The sequence below is a fragment of the Giraffa tippelskirchi genome, chromosome 6 (assembly GCF_054371585.1).
Source record: "Giraffa tippelskirchi isolate mGirTip1 chromosome 6, T2T-mGirTip1v1.2.pri, whole genome shotgun sequence".
Classification (NCBI taxonomy): domain Eukaryota; kingdom Metazoa; phylum Chordata; class Mammalia; order Artiodactyla; family Giraffidae; genus Giraffa; species Giraffa tippelskirchi.
The window spans coordinates 132,234,788-132,259,395 of record NC_137280.1 but is presented as its reverse complement, the minus strand read 5'-3'; the positions used below and the strand labels follow the sequence as shown (position 1 = coordinate 132,259,395).

The window sequence follows — 24,608 nt, the reverse complement described above, 5'->3', positions numbered from 1 at the left end:
GAGAACTCTGGATTTGAAAAGTATGATAATAATTTATGTCCTGTGGTTTGTTTTCAAATTGCATCATTTTGTACTAAGGCAGTCTAGCAGTTAGTCTAAATCAAATAAAGGTGGCTCCATTGTTGGCTGAAAAGAACATCAATGTAGTCAGTCTGCCAAGATAATTTTATTGAAAGTGCTTTCTTTATGCAAAATACCTGATGGGAAATACATAGCAGTGGAGACTGGATAAACAGAGACTAAATCTTCTGATGCAAAAGGTGACTTGTAGGTACTTCCAGCATTGCAGCATCAGGTGAGTCAACATTTTCCTTTATGTTTGAAATTGAGCTTCCCATTTCTTTCCCTGAAAGAATAGAGATACTGCTCACAGTGAAGTGCAGTGGATGTGGGTTAAGCCCAGTATAAATGAATTGGGAAATGATCCTTAAGCTTTCTAGGTCCGAGGCTAATAATATTGCGTTATTTTAAATAAGAACTATCTGTAAAATACTTAGCATAGTAAAAGGCTTAATAAATAAATTCCCTGACTTATACCCCTTGACCTAAACCAAAGATGCTATTCCAAAGACAGCTTTCAGGCGCTCACTTAGCTGCTTTGCAGAATTCACAGAGGTTGTGGTAAGTTTGTCTATCAGTGCCACATACTGGTTTGTGAATCTTGGGACAGGGTTTCCCTTCTGTAGCTGTTTTCACGTAATTGCTGCAAAAAGCCTGTGATTAAAAAGTTCTTTTTAATTTCATGAATAATGGCATTGACATCATTACTTCTCTCAAGCGATAACAAAAATATTCTATTTATGCTTATAAATCCATAAATAATAAGAAAAAGTTCTTATTATTACTAAACTCTTATTATCATTATCTTATTATTGAATCCTTGTAAAACCAGGATTCAAACAAGGACATTTTAACTCTAGAGCCTATACTCTTAGCCATTATATCATTCTGACCATATGAGAACCCACTAATCTAGCCAAATTGGCCATTAGTAACCTTTGAAAACATTTTGCTTTTTTTTCCCAGCACTATACTACTGTTTCCTCCTGGAATAAATTTTCTCTTTCATGTCATTCTTTAATGATATGAAATAACACCTCTCAAATACCATCTCATACTCGGAAATTTTCCTGATAATCCTCAGGCGAAAAAAGATTGCTTCTGTTTCCAAATGCCTACAAGTTTATTATCTGACATCAACCTTCAGTAGTACACAAATGTTATTAATATTTTTATTTATATTTGCTTTTGTTTACTTTTGTTTTACTTTGGACTTCTATGGTGGCTCAGACAGTAAAGAATCTGCCTGGAATGCAGGAGACCCGGATTCAATGCAAACTCCTAGGAGTAAGGCATAATAAAATATATGTGCATATAATCATCGTTCTACAATTGATTGCTTCATTAGCTATCTCTGTAACTACCTATCATACAAACAATGCATGTTATAATAGAACCGTTAAAAATACAGAGCAGCACGAAAGGGATAGATTTAAATCATGTGTAAAACACTATCCAGAAATTTGCACTATTGATAGTACCTTTCCTGACATCTTCTCTGTTTATGTATTTTTCCCAAGTCTCATTACCATTGATAGCATTTTATAAAATGGTTTAAACTTGAAATATTCTTTCAGTATCTTTCTGCGTCAATATACATTCTATATTACCATTTTGAATAGTTACTATATATTGTATTAGTTATTATTCAGTTCCCTATTTTTTTTTTTTTGTTTCCATATTGTTTGCTAATGCAATCAATACTGCTAGGAATACCTGGTAAATGCATTTTCAATTCTTTCCTTAGGCTCCATTTCTAGAAGTAAAAAAACCGTCTTTTCAATTTGCCTTTTTAAAGACTTTTGATGCATTTATCAAGTAAAACTGCAAGGATTATTTTTTTCATATTTCTATTTCCTTTAGGCCTTGACCATAATAGGAAACTCATGAAACTTTGTTGAATAGTGTGAAAGTGTTTTTATATAATTACACAACTTTATAGGTAGAATGAAAGAAAATCTGCTCACAGATTTTCCTCACAGGAATAAAGGACGGACTTTAGTAGCCATCTTTTTTATTCTGCTTTCATTACCCTTACTTCAAGCAAAGAAAGTCTGTGTTTATCTGGTGTTACTTTAACCTGTTGAGATTTTGCTTTCGGTTTAGCCGAATGGCATTTCTTTGAAAAGCAGTATTTCCTATGCTCTAATTTTACAGGTGGGGACACTAAGTCTCACTTCCTTTTGGAAGACATTCTTCCAACATTTCACATGACATGGGGACAGAATTAGAACCTAGTTTGTGGCTAGGTTTACATTTGTGCCTCAGCTGGTAAAGAATCTGCCTGCAAAGCAGGAACCCTGGGTTCGATCCCTGGGTTGGGAAGATCCCCTGGAGAAGGGAAAGGCTACCCACTCCAGTATTCTGGCCTGGAAAATTCCAAGGGGGTCGCTAAGAGTCAGACACGACTGAGCAACTTTCACTTTCACTTCACTTTCATACCATTACATTGTGATTTTCCAGTTTGCTTCTTTATTTATCATGAACCCATTTTTCCAAGAACCGAATTTTGCATACTAAGTCCCTCCTCTCAAGAAGTTCCTGTTCATAGTTATATATCTGATTGCAAATTAGTTGGCATTAAAAAAATCATGACAGTAATGCAGTTTATAAAGTTATTATTTAATCTCAGTAATCTTTAAAATATATTTCTAGACTTAAAAGTTCAACATGAAAATATGTAACTCCACCTGCCTCCCAGAATATAATTTTCCTCATATGGTAAAGAGAACAAAATGTTACTGTTAGTTTTCTCACCCTAAACATCAGAAGAATCAAAGTTAAGAAGAGTCTCATCTACTCTAATAGTATGACTTTCTAATTGTCTTGGATTAAGGATCTGACTTGTTACTTTTATGCTTTTTGCAGTCACCACATGGAATAGAAGGCATTAAGAATCAGCTTCTAGGTTGTATCAAAACACAGTAGATTAAAGATTTAAGTAAAATATTTAGTCTGTGAATTGGTAAGACATTTTAAAAAATCTATATATTTCATATACTACAGTTTAAGCAAGACCAAATTTGTCTTTTTTAAACATTTTCTTTTGCAAAAACAATTTCTGATTTGAAAAGTTTACATGTGTATGTGCTCAGTCGCTTGCTCATGTCCGACTCTCTGTGACCCCATGGAGTAGAGCCCTCTAGGCTCCTCTTTCCATGGGATTTTCTAGGCAAGAATACTGGAATGTGTTGTCATTTCCTCTTCCAGGGGATCTTCCTGACCTAGGGAGCAAACTCATGTCTCCTGCATTGGCAGGCAGATTCTTCACCACTGAGCCACCTGGGAAGCCCCAGAAAGTTTATTTTGGTGTGAAAGAGGGAATATGCTTTACCAGAAGTTAATTTCTAAAGATAGTACATTCTCTTCTATATATTCTCTTATTCAGCATGATTCAATTTTCATACTTTTATTTTTCCTTTTTTGTTGCTTAGTTTCCTTTATAATTCCCTTTTGTATGGTTCCATGAAGAAATCAATTTTATTTCTTTACTTTTTACTTGACAAATATTGAATACCTACTTTGTGCCAGTAACTTGAAATTCCAAAGTAGTCTTATCAAATTTCTAATTAAAATCTTACAACTGAATTTTGCCTCAAGAAAGTAGCTGTTGCTTAGAAAGAGTTGAAGAGAGACTGAGCAGACAAAAAACTATATGTGGTCTCAGATTAGATCCTACAACAAGAGAATGATATGATATTTCTGGGACAGCTAGTGAAATTTGAACAGGATTTCAGGTTAACAAGTTAGATAACAGTTCTGTATCAGTATTCATTTCCTGATTTTGATGACTATACCAAAGTTATGTAACATGAGCTGGATGAAAGATAACATAGTATATAATATTTCTTTGGGCTACTTTTCAAAATGAAAATATTTTTTAAAAACATAAAAAAATGCAAAAGTTAATTTAGACTGCCATCTTCAACTGAATTTTTAGTTAAGATATATAGATTATAAAAACTTATCTCAAAATTCTTGTAGGTGGCTATTTTTCAGAAAGTAGAAATACTATATATCACATCTGATATTATCTTGTACATTCTAACATTTGTTGAATCTTTCACTCGTTCATAAATCCATCTCTTCAGCTATTAACGCATTGATTTATCTATTCAACCATCTATCCATTTATTAGGTGAGATATTTATTGAAGCTGTGCCACGTTTAAAGACCTAGGATCCGAACAAGAGAGAAAATACTTCCTCTGGCCTTAAGGAGCTTACTTTCTAAGAGAGAAGGCTCTCTGTGACGGGTGGCATAATATGATAAATTATGATAAATTGAATTCAGTATATCAGTAAAATCCAGTAAAAATACAGATGCCGCTGCTAAGTAGCATCAGTCGTGTCCGACTCTGTGAGACCCCATAGATGTCAGCCCACCAGGCTCCCCCATCCCTGAGATTCTCCAGGCAAGAACACTGGAGTGGGTTGCCATTCCTTCTCCAAATATACAGATAAGATCTTAGTAAATCGTTCATAGGGATGATAGAGCAAAGTTGATTTTGTTCTTAGGAGAGTTCCGCATGAGGGAGCATGTGAAGGTCCTTCTCAATGAGAGCACGAGCGCGCTTTTCACAGTGGTGTGACTGGCAGTTGTCTCTCAGAATGTGAGAGCAGCCTTAACCAAGGCATACGAGAGGCCTTGACATGCTAGAAACAGTAGGCTATTTAGTGTGTTCCAAGAACTGGGTCACAGGCTGGTAGAGAATGAATGAGGCTGAAGAAGGAGATAGCCAACAGATTGATAAGGGACTTGAAAGCCAGGCTAAAGAATTTGGATATTATCTTCTTGGCATTTGAAAATTATCTATGACTTTGAAGTAAAAGAGTCATGTGAATAAAGTTAAAATGTTAGAATTTTTTTAAATTAGCATGGAGGATGTTTGTTGAATGAATTAATTTTTTTTTAAAGTTCTAGAGTTGTTTCTCTTTATATCTCTATAAATATTTCATTTAAAATATTTACTCTTTAATTAGAAAACTAAAATTGGATAAATGTGACTTAGTTATTAGGATTAAATCATTAAAATAAAAATTTAATAATAGTTAATTTTTATTTAGTATTTACTCTGCACTGAACAGTCTTGTGGGCTATATATAAATTAGCTCATGTAGTATTGAATTGAGTACTTTATTAGCTGAATTTTATAGATAAAGAAACTGAGGCACAGTTTACCAATAATCAGATATTTACTTGAGTAATAGGGCTGGAATATAAACTTGAATATTCTTTCTCAAAACACATATTTCAAAAAGGAAACGCTGACTACATTTTTTTAAATTTTAAGGTATACAACTATTTCTTATGATTATAGACCCTATTATTACAAATTACTCTCTCAATAGTGTAGATTCTGTGATTACTAGTTGCCAACCAAGCTACCTGTCCATATGTACACAAAGAAGAGAAGGAAATGGCAACCCACTCCAGTATTCTTGCCTGGAGAATTCCATGGACAGAGGAACCTGGCAGGCTACAGTCCATGGGATCGCAGAGTCAGACATGACTGAGCTACTAACACACACACCAAGATACCAAAGGATTTAGTATCTGTGAGTCTGGCAAGTACTCTTTCTCTATACCTAAGTGTGTTTATTAAAATATAGAGCTGTGATTCTCCAATTTTATTGTTAGAGGCTTCTTAAAATGTAGATTCCTAGGCCTCAGCATCCCTCCCTAGACATCCTGGTTCAATTAGAAGATCTAATATGTATGTGTAGGAAACAGGAATGCATTTTATGAAGCATTCGTAGAGACTTTTGTGAACAAGGTACTCAGATCTAGAGTAACCGTATGTTTTGAGTTGGCTGAATAGTCTCAGTTTGTCTGTGTTTATAAAATTATGTAAATACTACTTTCACTCTCAAATTATCCTTATTTAGAAAATAAATGATATTCATCCCATATTTTTATAAGCAATGTATTGTTTTAGAGGCTTTAGTTGTGTACATATTATTTCTTTGGAAATGTGACATCTGGCTACCCCAGTGTTCATCAGCACTGTTTACAATAGCCAGGACATGGAAGCAACCTAGATGTCCATCAGCAGATGAATGGATAAGGAAGCCCTGGTACATATACACAATGGAATATTACTCAGCCATTAAAAAAAATACATTTGAATCAGTTCTATTGAGATGGATGAAACTGGAGCCCATTATACAGAGTGAAGTAAGCCAGAAAGAAAAACACCAATACAGTATACTAATGCATATATATGGAATTTGAAAGATGGTAACGATAACCCTATATGCGAGACAGAATAAGAGACACAGATGCATAGAAAATGGTAAGTAATTTTTAAGTGCTTTTCTACTGTTAAGGAAAAGGCATCTGCACTACTAATGACATTTTTTTCTAAATAAGGATATCATGCTGTCATCCCACCTTCTTACCAGAGCAACCAAATGAACTCAGAAGACCTTAATGAAATAGTCACAGTACTTCCCAACTCAAAATCACCTTCGTTGTAAGACAACCTCTTGTTACGATAGTAGAGGGCCCGTGAGAGTGAGAAATACATACCTGGTAGCCTCCTTGGCTCACAGCCTCTGCAAGGAGAGAACAATGATAAGTCACAACAGGACGGGCAGATTCCAGAATCAGAATCTTAGAGTTAAAATGATCCTCAGAGACCTTCTAATATTATAACTGCCTTATTTAGGATGAAGAACTAAGGTCCAGAGAAGGGCAGAAAGCTTCTCCAGGACACACAGCTTGTTAACTACATAGCTGAACTAGAGGCCAGGTTACAAACAACCAGTACAAAGCTCTTTTCACTACATTTTCTATTTATGATCTGTGTGGCTTTTACTTAATTATATTCACTTCTTTAATGTTTACCTTAAAACCAGGCTTTAACGTAAGAAAGGAAGGCAAGAATATTTGTCAAAGTGGCATATATTTAACCAGAAAGAAGTTGAAAATTCCAAAATCTAGAAACCGTTAGATTAAAGGATAATCAAGACAATTGGCCAACAAAGAGCTAATATAACAATAAAATACAAAATAATTTGGAGAGCATTGAAAAAAAATCATATAATTTACCCCTATTTCCACTAACAGTTTCTTCCATGTACTAAGGGATTTCTGTATTTCAAGCACTGTATTAAATCTTACATATATTAAGTCATACTAATAGTTCTGTTTTAAAATCTAAGGAAATTGAAACCTGGAGCAAATAACTTGTCTGAGGGCATGTACTTTGTAAATGACAGAGCCAGAAAGCAAGCCCAGGCCTTAGATTCTAAAGACAATGTACATAACCATAACCTTTTATTGAAACAAGTCTTAGAGCACATAGGGGTCACAACTCTATTTTCATATGATGAACAGTAGCCAGATAAAAGGAGTAGGTTGCTCAATATTAAAGAAAAAGATAGTAGCACAGTGAAGATTAGAGGCCAAATATTAAAATCCTAATCTTGGGCTCTTCCACTCATTCTCTCTCTGTCTCTTTTCTTTGCTTACCTAGAGGCTAATTAAGAATGCCTCAGTTTGGGTATGTAGTGTATATGATATTAAATTGTGAATCAGTGGGACTTATGACATAACAGCATATCAATATTTGAAGATATTGGTACTTGATATCCTGTTAAGGAAAGTTTGCTCCAAATTTTAAGCTGGAAAGTCACTGGAATAACTGTTAAGAATCACAACTACATGATATTTTAGATTTCTGGTACGTATGTGAAGAATTGTGTACAAATTGAAATGTCTGTGTAGTGATCCTCAAAACAATCAATAAAATCTCAGTTAATAAAAGAATTTCTTGAAAAAAAAAAAAAAGAATGCCTCAGTTCTCAGTAAAATGGAAGCATCTCAGGAACATTCCGGTAGTTGAAGCTCTTTAGATAAGAATTTCTTGAAGGTGACTTTATGTGAGAATTTCTATTATTTCAATATAAACTGTTTCATTGAAGAATGAAACTTATTTGTAATCTTATGCTCTTAATTATGATTTGCTAATTTGCAACTGGCCTGGAACTTCTATTTTTTTTCCCTCCTTGACCTCACCACTTGGCTTGTGGGATATTAGCTCCCTGACCAGGGATTGCACCCAGGCCCTTGGCAGTGAGAGCACAGAACTCTAACCACTGGCATTCCAGGGAATTCCTGGCCTGGAACTTTTAGATTAGGCATTTGAGGTGCATTTGGTCTAGGACAGGCCATCTCATCCTATGAATTATAACATTATTTCTGCAAGTAGATGACACTATCTCTTACACAGTATTATAGTGATAATTCAAGTTGCTAATTTTGTAAGTTTCCTCTAAATTAATAGTATTATGGGCAGTCACCATCATTAACCATCCTTATCACCATCACCATCATTATAAACAATGACATCACAACATGACTTCTAACATTGACCAGAATTCCATTTTGTGTGTGTATATATATATATAGTATTCACCTGCCAAGATGAACAAATAGGCCACACTGATCAGAAGCAGAAGGATGCCTGATGACTTCATGATCAATGAATCTGCCAAGGCTGCAGGGAATGTGTTAACAAGAGTTCACTGTGGATGTTCTACAGGCTGTATTTATAAGTAGATCCATATGCATGCTCCTAAGTACCTATACATTTGGCAGCCAGCCAGATTCTCCACCCTGATTATATAATCTATGTCCCCAGTGATTAGAGACATCAGAAATCAAAAAAGCTTATTTGCTGCCTTTTGCAGACAGGAACAATGGTCTGAAATGTTGTTTAGGCAGAATAAAATGAATTATATGTATTACACCCAGAATTTGCTCTCATCAGCATTCAGTAATAGTTGTGATCAAGTCATTTTCTAGCAATTTGTATATTTGAACTTGCTCCCAGCAGAGCCTTGGGACAAGAAAGCTTCCATCAGGCAGTACCTGTGTAATTTGTGAACAATGTTAATAACGCTTGGTGTCACAACTACTAGGAAAATGAAAATGCTAATGTGAGGAATTTTAAGGTCGAGGAATTTATTGTACTAAGAGAGCATGCTCCTAATGGTCATTGAATTAAAAACCCTTGATATTCCCTATGAATGTGAATTAGGGGCTATTTTCTTCAACCCCTTGCATTTAGGCAAAACGTACATGATGATTCTTACTTAACATTTTTATTTTAACAAGTATTTCACAGATGGATTTTAGTGATTGGGCATAAATACCATTCACACTTCTCTTGCTTCTCTTAAATACACCGAGTACTCTTCACCTTATGGCGCCTGCTCTTATTGCTCTTACTGTTTCCTCCAAATGGAAGACGCCTGGCCAAGAAACTTAAATAGCTAGTTTCTTTCTTTTCTTTTTTTGTTTTTAAGAAATATCAGTTCAAATACTACCTTCTCAGTGAAGATTTCCCTGTCAATTCAAAATATCTCCATCCTAACTCAGATCAGTGTGCTTTATTGCTTTCATAATGCTTTTCAACATCTAAAATTATCTTTCTTACATAATTATTTACTTGTATATTTCCCAACTACCAAATATATACAATCATATAGACAGATACACACGAGGATGTAAGCTCATGGATATTTTTTCGCTCTAGTGTCTCCACACATAGAACAAGGGCTTGCACACAGAAGCATATAAACATCTTTCTGATTTTACAAACGCTAATTAGTAAAAATTGCTTCCTTCACTCTAACATAATAATTGAACACCAATTATTGCAAGTATTACTAAATGCTGAAAATGAAGTGACAACAAAGACAGATTCATACAGCTACATTCATCATTCTTTTCTCAAACACTTGCTGGGTGAAACCTACTGGTTCCAGGAACTTTGGTCCTAGAAATTTAAAGACGAGCAATAGAAGTTCACAACCAAAACAAGAAGAAAGCAACCTGACTAAAGTTACAGACAAATACGAGGGGAGTTCAGAAGAGAGCACATTCCTCTGAGTAGGGAGAAGGCATGGCAGAGAGGAGGTGGTCATGACCAGGCTTCCTAGAGTTATTAGAAAATCAGAGACACATAAAGTGATAGCCATTATTTCAAGAATAAGAAACCATATGGAAAAAAGAAAACAAGGGCTAAGGTATATGTTTAGAAATGAGAGCAATGGTTAGACTTAATGCAGGCCTTAAGATAACAGATTTCACAGACTATGCTAAGGATTGTCATATTTCTTGGAGTCCTTTAAGATCTCTGGATCTGTGAGCTTCTTGTGTTATCCAATTTAGAAGATATGTAACTATTTATTCAAATACATATTTTTGTTCCCTCATCACCCTTCCCTCAAGCTTCATGAAGTTGTCCCCCACCTCATTAATCCTCTCTTCAGTACTTCTTTTTTGTTTTTTTCTCTCTGTATTTTGTTTTTGTTCATTTCCAATGCTATATCCATTGTGGAAACAACAGAAGCAGTGAGAGACTTTATTTTTCGGGGCTCCAAAATCACTGCAGATGGTGATTGCAGCCATGAAATTAAAAGACACTGGCTCCTTGAAAGGAAAGTTATGGCCAACCTAGATAGCATATTAAAAAGCAGAGACATTACTTTGCCAACAAAGGTCCATCTAGTCAAGGCTATGGTTTTTCCAGTTGTCATGTATGGATGTGAGAGTTGGACTATAAAGAAATCTGAGCACCAAAGAATTGATGCTTTTGAACTGTGGTGTTGGAGAAGCCTCTTGAGAGTCCCTTGGACTGCAAGGAGATCCAACCAGTTCATCCTAAAGGAGATCAGTCCTGAATATTCATTGGAAGGACTGATGTTGAAGCTGAAACTCCAATATTCTGGCCACCTGATGCAAAGAACTGACTCATTTGGAAAAGACCCTGATGCTGGGAAAGATTGAATGCAGGAGGAGAAGGGGACGACAGAGGATGAAATGGTTGGATGGCATCACTGACTTGGTAGACATGAGTTTGAGTAAGCTCCAGGAGTTGGAGATGGACAGGGAGGCCTGGCGTGCTGCAGTCCATGGGGTCACAAAGAGTTGGACACGACTGAGCGACTGAAGTGAACCGATCAAGTTTACTAATCTCTTCTTCTACAGTAGTTAACCTGCTGTTAATATCACCTGGTACATTTCACTTTTTCAATACACTTTTTCTTTACTTATATATATTTTTATATCCAGATACATCTTCCATCTGTTTACTTCACATGCTCTATTTTTCTCCTACCTTCTTGAACATTCAGTTCAGTTCAGTCGCTCAGTCGTGTCCGACTCTCTGCGACCCCATGAATTGCAGCACGCCAGGCCTCTCTGTCCATCACCAACTCCCGGAGTCTACCCAAACCCATGTCCATCGAGTCGGTGATGCCATCCAAGCATCTCATCCTCTGTCGTCCCCTTCTCCTCCCGCCCCCAATCCTACCCAGCATTAGGGTCTTTTCCAATGAGTCAACCCTTCACATGAGGTGGCCAAAGTATTAGAGTTTCAGCTTCAACATCAGACCTTCCAATGAACACCCAGGATTGAATAGGGATAACTAATTTTTTTTTTTTTAATAAATTTATTTATTTTAGTTGGGGGCTAATTACTTTACAATATTGTAATAGTTTTTGCCATACATTGACATGAATCAGCCATGGGTTTACATGTGTTCCCCTTCCCGGACCCCCCACCCACCTCCCTCCCCATCCCATCCTTCTGGATCATCCCATTGCCCCGGCCCTGAGCCCTTGTCACATGCATCGAACATGGAATGGTGCTCTGTTTCACATATGACAATACACATGTCTCAATGCCATTCTCCCAGAACGTCCCACCCTCACCTTCTCCCTCAGAGTCCATAAAATTGTTCCATGCGTCTGTGTCTCTTATTCTGTCTCGCATATAGGGTTATCGTTACCATCTTTCAAATTCCATATATATGCATTAGTATACTGTATTGTTGTTTTTCTTTCTGGCTTACTTCACTCTGTATAATGGGCTCCAGTTTCATCCATCTCAGTAGAATGATCTCATCTATCAGTTATATAATTTGTGTCATTGCTGGATCTCTTTATTATGATTGATACTTTTCCAGAAAATATACTGACAAATGGCATATGAAAGCACATATGTACCAAAAGCACAGAGTGATTGCTAATACAGATAGGGTTGATGGTGAGGACTGTGGTTGTCAAGGCCCCTAGTGAAAAGATAACCTTTGAGCTAGAGGATCAAAGATAGGAATTCATGAAAAAGAATGTTTATTCCCTCTTGCCATCTTTTTGTATTACGTGGTCTACTGGCCTACACATTTCTATCAAACAGAGCTTCCCTTGTAGTGTGTCTCTGCAGTATTATATTTCTCACCTGGGCAGCATAGTTCTACAGTTTCCTTCATACCAGGCATATAAAGAGCTTGTTAGCAGGTAGACACAATCTCTTCCCAGATTCTAGAATTTGGGGAACAAAAAGCTTGGGTTCCTGAGAGCAGTGGAGATGAAATGGTATATGGGGACATGTTTATGAGATTGTGCAGTTTCAGTTACGTAAGAGTATGATGGTTTTCAGGAAGTGCCACAAATTAGCTTATAGTTATGACATCTGTAGGAGGGACTCAGTGCCTCTTTAAAGACTCAGTAAGAAACTATTTAATGATGTCTGCTTACACTGTCTATAAAACAGTTTTCAAAGCATTGCACATCTAGCAAGGTTATTATCGCAACATGAGTGAGATTTTATTGGATGAGCAAATAGTTTTTTGTGTAATGGGAACTTAAGGATGATATTTATTGAGTCAAATTATTCTTACGAAAATTAAAATAATTCAGGTAACTGCCATTGTTGCTCTGACCTGACAATGGCGTGGTTCCCATCTCCTACTACTGCATCCCTTTCTCAGAAGATCATCTTGCACACTTCTTTCTTACATACTTTTTGAATACTGTATTATTAACTTTAGTCACCTTGCTGTACAATAGGGCTCCACCACTGATTCACCTTATAATTGAAAGCTTGTACCCTTTCTCCACCCACCCAACCCTAGGCAACCACTATTCTTCTCTCTGGTTCTGTGAGTTTGATCTTTTAGATTCCTTGAGTTTAAGTGAGATTGTGCAATGTTTATCATCCTGTGTCTGGACACTACAGTTAAACATAATGTTCATTCATTCTTCTTGTCATAAATGGCAGAATTTTCTTCTCTATTTTTTTTGGATGAGTAATATTCAATTGTATATATTGTTGGAGTAATTAAACAAGGAAGCCATTAGACTGAGGTGGCTCTAATGCCTTGGTAGCTACCTAGTAAGCAAACCCAAACTAAGCCAGAATCAATGCACTCAAATCCAAGAAAACAAAACTTAAGAACAACTAATCACTAACTGTCAGCTTGGCTTTCTCAAATAAGACAACCACTTAATCCATGGCTAATCAAATAATTTCTTTGCTTTACTTCCACATCTTCTCTTTACCTTTCCCCTAGCTTGTCAGCAGATCACTCCTAAACACTTTCAGTTTGGTATCTGCTGAGTTGAATAGATGTTTGCCCAAATAAACTCTTGTAGATTTTAATGTCTCTGTTTATTTTTTAACAATATATACCAAAATTTCTTTATCTGTCTGTCTATCTACGGCCACTTAGATTGCTTCCATATCTTGGCTATTCTGAAAAGTTGCAGTGAACTTGGGAATACAAATAGCTCCTGAGATCCGAATTCATTTCCTTAGAATATATACACAGAAATGAGGTGGCTGAACAACATGGTAGTTCTATTTTTAATTTTTTGATGAATTTTCTTTCCGTTTTCCATAATTGTACCAATTTATAATCTCACTGACAATGTATGAGAGTTTCTCTTTTTGCCAGTACTTATTAAATTTTTTAAATTTTATATTGGACTATAGTTGATTTACAGTTGTTTACAGTTAGTTTCAGGTGTACAGCAAAGTTATTCAGTTATACATATACATATGATCTTTTTCAAATTCTTTTCCCATTTAGGTTATTACAGAATATTGAGCATAGTTTCCTGTGCTATACAGTAGGACTTTGTTGATTATCTATTTTAAATATAGATATGTATTTATATGCATATTTGTCAATCCCAAATTCCCAATTTATTCCATATATCTATGTGTGCATGTATATCTGTGTCTATATCTATATGTATATGTCAATCCTAAATTCCCAATTTATCGCTTCACCCCTACCTTTCTGCTTTGGTAACCATATATTTGTCTAAGGCTCTGAATCTATTTCTGTCTTGTAAATAAGTTCATTTGTATCTTTTTTCTTAACATTCCCCTTATGAATGATACCATATGATATTTATCTTTCTCTCTCCAATTTACTTCACTTATTATGATAATCTCCAAGTCCATTCATGTTTCTGTAAATAGCATTATTTCATTGTTTTTAATGACTGAGTAATATTCTACTGTATATATGTATCACATCTTCTTTATCCATTCATCTGTTGATGGACATTTGTTTCCATGTTTTGGCTATTGTGATTTTCATTTCTCTAATAATTGCAATATTGAGCATGTTTTCCTGTGCTTCATGACCATCTCTATGTCTTCTTTGGAGAAATGTCTATTTAGGTCTTTTGCCCATTTTTTTTGATTGATTTTTTTTTAATATTGAGCCATGTGACCTGTTTCTAAATTTTGGAGATTAAGCCCTTTTGGTGGAATCATTTGATAATATTTTCTCCCGTTATGTGGGTTGTCTTTTTGTTTTGTTTATGGTTTCCTTTGTCGTGCAAAAGTTTCTGAGTTTAATTAGGTTCCATTTGCTTATTTTTGTTTTATTTCCATTGCTTTAGGAGATGGGTCAAAAAAAATATGTGATTTATGTCAAAGAGTGTTAGTCTCTGTTGAATTTTTCATCCTAAAGATGTGAAGTGATAGCTTACTGTGGTTTTGATTTGCGTTTTTGAAGATAAAAGTTAGTGATATTGAGCACCTTTTTGTGTACCTGTTGGCCATTTGTATGTCTTCCTTGGTGAAATGTCTGTTCATTTCCTCTACCCATTATTTTTTAAAATTTATTTTAATTGGAGAATAATTGCTTTACAATATTGTATTGGTTTCTGCCATACGTCAGTATGAATCAACCATAGATATACACGTGTCTCCTTCTTACTCCTCCCTCCTGCCCCTCTAAGCTGTCACAGAGCACCAGGATGAGCTCCCTACATCTTAAAGCAAATTCCCACTGGCTCTCTATTTTATATATGCTCTACCCATTATTTAATCTGATTTGTTTTAAACTATATAAGTTCCTTATTTATTTAGATATTAACCTCATATTGGATACAAAGTTTACAAATATTTTCTCCCATTCTATAGATTTCTTTTTCATTTTTGTTAACCTTTTTTTTTCCCCCGTGATGTAGTCCTACTTGTTTAGTTTTGCTTTTGTTGCTTGTGCTTATGTTATCATGTCCAAAATATCGTTGTCAAGGCCAGTGTCAAGGATATTTCTCTCTCTCTTTCTCTTTTTTAAGGAGTTTAAAACTTTGGGTACTGTTTTTAAATCTTTAATTCATGTCAACTTGATTTTGTGTATGGTATTAGAATGGTGTCCAATTTCATTTTTTTGCATGAGGATATCCAGTTTTTTCAGTAACTTTTATTGATGAGACTATTCTTTATCATTGTGTATTCTTGGTGCCTTTGTTGAAGGTCAGCTTACTGTATACATATGACTTCTGTTCCATTGGTCTGACTATAGCTTAATAAAACTTGAAATAAGGTAGTGTGTGGTCTATAGCTTTATTTTTTTAAAGATTGACTTAACCCTTCAGGGTCTTTTGTGGGTCCATATGAATCTAAGGATTTTTCTATTTCTGTAAAAAAAGTCATTGGAATTTTTATAGAGATTGCATTGAATCTGTAGAATAGTTTGGGTAGTATGGACATTTTAACAATATTAAATCTTCCAATCCATGAATACAGGATATCTTTCCAGTTATTTGTGTCTTCCTCAGTTTCTTTCATTTAGTTTTAATAAGAGGTAAAGAAAGTGAAAGAAAGAAAGTGAAGTCGCTCAGTCGTGTCCGACTCTTTGCAAACACGTGGACTGCAGCCTACCAGGCTTCTCCGTCCGTGGGATTTTCCAGGCAAGAGTACTGGAGTGGGTTGCCATTTCCTTCTCCAGGGGATCTTCCTGACCCAGGAATTGAACCCAGGTCTCCCGCATTGTAAGCAGACGCTTTACGCTCTGAGCCACCAGGGAAGGCCAATAAGAGGTAAAGAGGGTTATTATTCAGTGATAAAAGTGTCGATACATCAACAGGATATAGCAATTGTAAACATATATGCACTCAACATTGGAACATCTAAATATATAAAGCAAATATTAACAGAACTGTAAGGAGAAATAGTGCAATAATAGGAGAGGACTTCATTATCCTATTTTCAGCAAAGTGTCATCCAGATAGAAAATCAATAAGGAAACATTTGGTTTTAATTACACTGTAGATCAGAGAGACCTAAGAGATAGAGCAGATGAAACAGAATATTCCATCCAATAGCAGAAGAATATGCATTCTTCTCAAGTACACAGAGAACATTCTCCAGCATAGATCCTAGGCCACACAACAAAACAAACTTATAAAAGTTGAAATCACATCAAACATCTTTTCAAATCATAATAGCACTGAACTGGAAATCAGTAGGAAAAAGACTGGAAAATTCACAAACATGTGGAAGTTAAACAACACTTTTCCAAAAACAAAACCAGTGGGTTAAAGGAAAGATCAAAAAAAGGGGAAAGCCTGAGTCAAATGGAAATGGAAACAGTATACCTAAACTTACGGAGTTGGGAGTTGGGATTTGTTATGTACATTCCTTTAGTATGCACATCTTATCAAATCTAAAGTGTAGCTGTGGTGAGATAAACTTGGCCTTCCTTTCTTCTTGTTCAGTTCAATTCAGTTCAGTCACTCAGTCATGTCCAGCTCTTTCTGACCCCATGGATTGCAGCATGCCAGGCCTCCCTGTCCATCATCATCTCCCGGAGTTTACTCAAACTCATGTCCACTGAGTCGGTGATGCCATCAAACCATCTCATCCTCTGTCGTCCCCTTCTCCTCCCACCTTCAATCTTTCCCAGCATCAGGGTCTTTTCAAATGAGTCAGCTCTTCGCATCAGGTGGCCAGAGTATTGGAGTTTCAGCTTCAACATCAGTCCTTCCAATGAACACCCAGGACTGATCTCCTTTAGGATGGACTGGTTGGATCTCCTTGCAGTCCAAGGGGCTCTCAAGAGTCTTCTCCAACACCACATTCAAAAGCATCAGTTCTTCGGCACTCAGCTTTCTTTATAGTCCAACTCTCACATCCGTACATGACTACTGGAAAAACCATATCCTTAAGTAGATGGACCTTTGTTGGCAAAGTAATGTCTGCTTTTTAATATGCTGTCTAGTTTGGTCTTAACTTTTCTTCCAAGGAGTAAGCGTCTTCTAATTACATGGCTGTAGTCACCATCTACAGTGATTTTGGAGCCCCCCAAAATAAAGTCAGCCACTCTTTCCACTGTTTCCCCATCTATTTGCCATGAAGTGATGGGACTGGATGCCATGATCTTAGTTTTCTGAATGTTGAGCCAACTTTTTCACTCTCCTCTTTCACTTTCATCAAGAGGCTTTTTAGTTCCTCTTCACTTTCTGCCATAGGGTGGTGTTATCTGCATATCTGAGGTTATTGACATTTCTCCGGGCAATCTTGTTTCTAGCTTGTGCTTCATCCAGCCCAGTGTCTCTCATGATCCACTCTGCATATAAGTTAAATAAGCACAGTGACAATCTTTTCAAACTAAAGAAAGAAAAAAAAAATTTCAGCTTATTTTCCTTTACGTAAACTGCTGAACTGTAATGAATGAAAATTCTGTAAAGTCATAGATCCCAGCACTGAGAAAGTAAAAAGGAAAGTTATAGAGACACAGGAAATATTTCACTAAATGCCTGTTTTATGGTTTGTAGCTTCTTTGAACCAGGACTTCTCAGGCAGAGTTGTAGACCATCACAAAATTAACATAATTGTTCACATATTGGGCTTCCTTGGTGGCTCAGATGTTAAAAAATCTGCCTACAATGCGGGAGACCCAGGTTCGATCCCCAGGTTGGGAAGATCCCCTGGAGAAGGATGGCAACCCACTCCAGTATTCCTGCCTAGAGAGTCCCATGGACAGAGGAGACTGGTGGGCTACAGTCCATGGGGTCACAAAGAGTCGGACACGTTCACATATTACAAATTATGGTAGATGTATGCCACCCTCTTTACGTATTTACTTAAGCCTTTTGAATTATGAATATTTCTATTTCTGATGTCTCCAAGTACATTTGAAAATCCCTCTAATTTAACACATATATCCAAGTCACTCAAATTACTATGCTTACGTGAAAGGTAGTTTATGAACATGAGGTTGGCGCGACCATATTGAGTAAATCCAGATTTTGAAACTCACCGGCTGTAGGATCATGGCCTAATCATCTCTCTCTACTAAAGGCTTCTCTTGTATAAAATGGGACTATAACTTCACAGCTGTTACTAACTTTAAATGTGATAATGATTGTGTGCTTATCATGGTGAACATGGGAAATAGTAAGTAGTTGATTAACCTCATTAGTGGTGAATTATTTCAGTCTTTATCTTAGTTACTCTTTTCTCTGGCCTTTTCTTCCCTCTTGTTCCTCTCTTTATCTTAGAGTGTGTGTGTGTGAGTTTGTGTGTCTACTTCAAGAAACCTTGATATTGGCATAGAAAAGCCCCTATACCTGCTTCCATCACTTAAGCTTAATTGTTGACAAAGAATATCATATTTGCAAGGAATTTCACTTCAGAAAACCGGTAAGAAGAGAAAAGCTGAGGACGTGATTTGGCAACAGTTGGCACGGAAAAAGAAAAAAAAAAAAACTTGGCTGTGGATAGTTAGTGGTTATAAGTTTATTATGACCCAGTTTTGACAAATTTCCCATTTTTATCTGGAAGTATAATGATAGATATGGTTGTTCAGATCAAATGAATTGTTTTTTTATGCTTTGAAGAGTACAAACTGTACTTGAAACATTGTGTTCTTTCCTGTATCACAACAATGAGGAACATAAACAGAATTATTATGAGTATCTGCTCCTGTTGGCAGAGTGTCTGTGTTTTAAAAGATCACTTAAATAAAAAAACTTACAGAAAAGTTGTAAACATAACAGCAATGTTAAAATAATTTTATAGTGAACCCACCTTGAGATTGAACCGTCAGTATTCACTGCACTTGTTTCATCCTATATGGATTCATTTATTCATTAATCCATCTTTAATGCAATTCAAAGTAAATGGCAGTTATCCGTACCCTTAGCTCTAAAAACTTCACTATGTTTATTATAGCTAAGACTGCAGTGCATGTTTATACTTTTTGTTTAGATATAAAATTTGCAAACTATGATATGCATAAATCTTTAGTGTGTATTCACATGTATTCACTAGGCTTTAAAAAAATGTATGCATCCCCAAACCCAGACTCCTATATTTTGAGTGTTTGTTTTTATGTATGTGACTTGCTTCTTCTAAGAAACATTATTGGCTGGTCTCCTCTGGTTTGCTTTTTACATACTTCCCTTTCATACCCAAAGAATAGCTCAGAACTAGACAAGAGATGGTATTTTGCTCACTTATTCACTTATGGCACTGGAAATAAGCCTGGAAATAAATAATAGCCTTAAGATGTAGATAAGAATTCCGTACGAGGAATAAAGGGCAGGCAGAGTGACAGAAGAATGCAGAGGCTTTTTAGGCAGGAGAAGGTGAAGTGGTGGGAATGTAATTTTTATGTGGCCAGCCAACAGGGGTCTCACCTGGCCAGAGGGGACAGTTCTAACAGGGGAAAGAAGGAGTCATCCAAATACACATAGCACTCTACGTGTTGACATTAGAATAGCTAAATAACTTCAGGGATTAGAAACCCAAGAGGGCTTAATTTCTGTAATGAGCAGGGACTTTAGTATACAGATAAAAGTGACAGAAGAGAAAACCGTGTGAATTTTCAAAAATGGTAAATGAACAGAAGATAGGCATTTTTAAAAATTTATTTAACTGGAGGATAGTTACTTTATTGTGATGGTTTTTGCCATACATCAATATGAATCAGCCACAGGAATTCATGTGTCCCCTCCATCCTGAACCTCCCCCCCACCTCCCACCCCACCCTATCCTTCCAGGTTGTCACAGAGCATGGGCTGTGGGTGCCTTACTTCGTACATCAAACTCGCACTGTTTATCTGTTTTACATATGATAATGTATATGTTTCAATGCTATCCTCTCAAATCATCCCACCCTCTCCTTCCCCCACTGAGTCCAAGTCTGTTCTTTACGTCCACGTCTCCTTTGTGGCCCTGCACGTAGGATCATTTGTACCATCTTTCTAGATTCCATATATGTGTGTTAATATATGGTATTTTCTTTCTCTTTCTGACTTCACTCTGTATAATAGGCCCTAGGTTCATCCACCTCATTAGAACTGCCTCAAATGTGTTCCTTTTTATAGCTGAGTAATATTCAATTGTGGGTATATACCACAACTTCCTTGTCCATTCATCTGCCAATGGACATCTAGGTTGCTTCCATGTCCTAGCTATTGTAAACAGTGCCTTTTTCAGTTATGGTTTCCTCAGGGTATATGCCCAGGAGTGGGATTGCTGGGTCATATGATAGTTTTATTCCTAGTGTTTTTTTTGAGGAATCTCTACAGGCATTTTTAAAACTGTGTAAATACTGAGAAAAAGAGCAAAGATGCCCTGACCAGTGGTTTATAAAGTTAGTATAATGCTGAAATTGATGACAGAGCATCATAGTAGAAGCTACTGCTGTCAGTCTTCACAGTACATTTAGGAGGTAAGGACTAGTATCACCATTTTACAGATGAGTAAACCACAATTTCATCTGAAAAGACCCTGATGCTGGAGAGATTGAAGGCAGGAGGAGAAGGGGATGACAGAGGATGAGATGGTTGGATGGCATCACCAACTCAATGGACATGAGTTTGAGTAAACTCTGGGAGTTGGTGATGGACAAGGAGGCCTGGCATTCTGTGGTCCATGGGGTCACAGAGAGTCAGACACAACTGAGTGACTGAACTGAAACCCAATACAAATAAGCCAGATGCCTTGTTCAAAAGCACATAGCTTACCCATGGCTGATTCATGTCAATGTATGGCAAAAACTATTACAATATTGTAAAGTAATTAGCCCCCAACTAAAATAAATAAATTTATAAAAAAAAAAAAGCACATAGCTTATGTCAGAGTCATGACTCACATTCTGGTCAGTATGATTCAAAGATTCCCCCTCTTACAATGGCCTTACTCTAATTTTGTATTATGTGGCTTTTTCCCCTTGCGCAAGGGGAATAATCTTTACCTATTGTTGTTTACTCCCTAAGTTGTGTCCAACTCTTTGCAACACCATGGACTGCAGCACACCAGGCTCCCCTGTCCTCCACTGTCTCCCAGAGTTTGTCAAACTCATGTCCATTGAGTCGATGATGCCTTCTTATCTTCTGCTGTCCCCTTCTCCCGCCTTCAGTCTTTCCTAGCATCAGGGTCTTTTCTAATGAGTTGGCTCATCACATCAGCTGGCCAAAGTATTGGAGCTTCAGCATTAGTCTTTCCAGTGAATTTTCAGTGTTGATTTCCTTTAGAATTGACTGGTTTGATCTCCTCAGTCCCAGCGACTCTCAAGAATCTTCCCCAGCATCACAATTCAAAAGCACCAGTTCTTCGGCACTCAGCCTTCTTTAAGATCCAACTCTCACATCCATACGTGATTACTGGAAAAACCATAGCTTTGGTTGTACTGACCTTTGTCAGGAAAGTAATATCTCTGCTTTTGAATATGCTCTCTAGGTTTGTCATAGCTCTTCTTCCAAAAAGCAAACATCTTTTAACTTCATGGCTATAGTTCACAATGACTTTGGAGCCCAAGAAAATAAAATCTGTCACTGTTTCCACTTTTTCCCTTTCTTTTTGCTGTGAAGTGATGGAACTAGATGCCGTGGTCATATCTTTTTGAATATTGAGTTTCAGCTAGCTTTTTCCTCTTTAATCCTCATCAAGAGGTCCTTTAAATCTTCTTCACTTTCTGCTGTTAGAGTAGTATCATCTGAGATTGTTGATACTTCTCCTGGCAATCTTGATTCCAGCTTGTGATTCATCCAACCTGGTATTTCACATAATGGACTCTGCATAGAAGTTAAATAAGCTGGGGTGACAATATACAGCCTTGTCATACCCCTTTCCCAATTTTGAACCAGTCAGTTGTTCAGTTGTTGCTTCTTGACTCACTTGCAGGTTTCTCAGGAAACAGGTAAGGTGGTCCAATACTCCCATCTCTTCAAGAATTTTCCACAGTTTGTTGTGATCCACACAGTCAAAGGCTTTATAGTAGTCAGTGAAGCAAAAATAGATATTTTTTCTGGAATTTCCTTGCTTTCCCCATGATCCAACAAATGTTGGCAATTTGATCTCTGGTTTCTCTGTCTCTTCTAAACCCCGTTTGTACATCTGAAAGTTCTTGGTTCATGTACTGTTGAAGCCTAGCTTGAAAGTTTTGAACATAACCTTACTAACATGGGAGATAAGCACAATTATACAGTAGTTTGAACATTCTTTGGCACTGCCCTTCTTTGGGATTGGAATGAAAACTGACCTTTTCTATTCCTGTGGCCACTGCTGGGTTTTCCAAATTTGCTAACGTATTTAGTGCAGCACTTAATAGCCTCATTTTTTAAGATTTTAAATAGCTCAGCTGGAATTCCATCACCTCCACTAGCTTTGTTCATAGTAATAATTCCTAAGGCCCATTTGACCTCACACTCCAGAATGTCCAGCTCTAGGTGAGTGACCATACCACCATGGTTATCCAGGTCTTTAAGACCTATTTTGTATAGTTCTTCTGTGTATTCTTGCCACCTCTTCTTAATCTCTTCTGTTTCTTTTAGGTCCTTACCATTTCTGTCCTTCATCATGCCCATCCTTGCAGACATGTTCCCTTGATAGCTCCAATTTTCTTGAAGAGATCTGTAGTCTTTCCTATTCTATTGTTTTCCTCTGTTTCTTTGCATTGTTCATTTAAGAAGGCCTTCTTATTTCTTCTTGCTATTCTCTGGAACTCTGCATTCAGTTGAGTAGATCTTTCCCTTTCTCCCTTGCCTTTTGCTCTCTTCTTTCATCAGCTATTTGTAAAGCCTCTTCAGACAATCACTTTGCCTTCTTGCATTTCTTTTTCTTTGGGATGGTTTTGGTCACTACCTGGGTTGGAGAAGATCTCCTGGAGTAGGAAATGGAAACCCATTCCTGTATTCTTGCCTGGAAAATTCCACGGACAGAGGAGACTGGCGGGCTACAGTCCATGGGGTCGCAAAGCATTTACACAACTGAGCCACTAAGCACACAGCACAACATCTTTATTCATGGGAGAGTACAAATCCCACACTTGACAAAAGTAGAAGGTGTTTATTTTTCCTAATTTTTCCTCAACCTAATTCACCTCCCCCCAACCACGTTCTTTACCTAAATATCAGATGCATCCCCCATTTTGGTTAGACCCTCTTCAATTATATACATAAAGAGTAACATCTATGTGCATAAGATATAATTGAGATTTTACAAACAAAAAAATGGTCTTAATGTTTGTGGTTAACATACTTTTATACATAAGAATAAAAGAAAAAAAAATCCCTCTGCCAGCAAACATTTCCTGGGCACCTACTGTGAATAAGGCTCTGTTATCCATGCTTGGCATACAGTTATAAATGGGGATGACAAAGGAAAAATAAAACTTGATTACAAAACTACATAGAGAAAACATTGACTATAAAGTCATGATTTAGGCTTATGCCTCTCTGACCTTATCACCAGAAATTTGCCCTCACGCTCAGCCCTCTTCAGTCACTGTTGCTTCCTTGCTGAACCTCGAACAAATCAGGTGTTCTTCAGACTAAAGGACTGTGTTCTAGCTTTTCGTTTTGCTGTTCCACAAGACACTTGTTGGGCCAACTCCCTCATCTCCATTTCTTCTAGTTAGAATTCTAACCACCTGATGTAGTATTGCAATTGGCTACTGTATCTCCTTAAGTACTACTATGGTATTTATTTACTTATTATGATTATATTTTGTCTGTTACCTCTTCCTGTGATGTAAGCTTCATCAAAATAGGGTTTTTTTTTGTTTGTTTGTTTGTCTGTATGTTTTTTCCTTTCTCATCCCTATTCGAAACTGTATTTCAGAAATAGAGACCAGCGCCTCCTTCAGAGTAGGCGGCACCCAGTAAATATTTGCTGGCAGAGGAATGATCATCTAGTAAATGCATCTAGATAGGTCCTCTGTGTGAGTTCACCCAGGAAGATGTTATCTGTGAATACATGCTATACTGAATTAGAGTACTCAAAGGGTAGTTTTTCAGCACTTCCAACTGGATGGCTCAGAATGAGATATTTATATATCTACCTTGTCTTCCTAGGATTGAGCCAGCTACGTGGAGACTGAACTGGTTATCAAAAGAGCTGTGTTTTAACCTTGGCTTTTCTACTAACTGGAGCTTTTTTCTTTGGCAGTATAAGTAAGCTTTCTCTGGGCCTTTAGATTTCTCACATTTCATCCAAC

The 24,608-nt window shown here is 36.8% G+C and overlaps 1 protein-coding gene and 1 long non-coding RNA gene across 6 annotated transcripts in view; one reads left to right on the top strand and one right to left on the bottom strand.

Annotated features, from left to right (window-relative positions):
* The window catches only part of LOC145508636 (uncharacterized), a 331,084-nt gene that overhangs the window by 92,745 nt on the left and 213,731 nt on the right, over positions 1–24,608 (top strand). The window lies entirely within an intron of this gene.
* On the bottom strand, positions 148–6,621 carry LOC145508643 (uncharacterized). The gene is made up of 3 exons (XR_014055494.1): positions 6,592–6,621; positions 590–714; positions 148–346 (listed from the first exon to the last, which is right to left on the bottom strand). It is a non-coding gene; the product is annotated as an uncharacterized LOC145508643 (long non-coding RNA).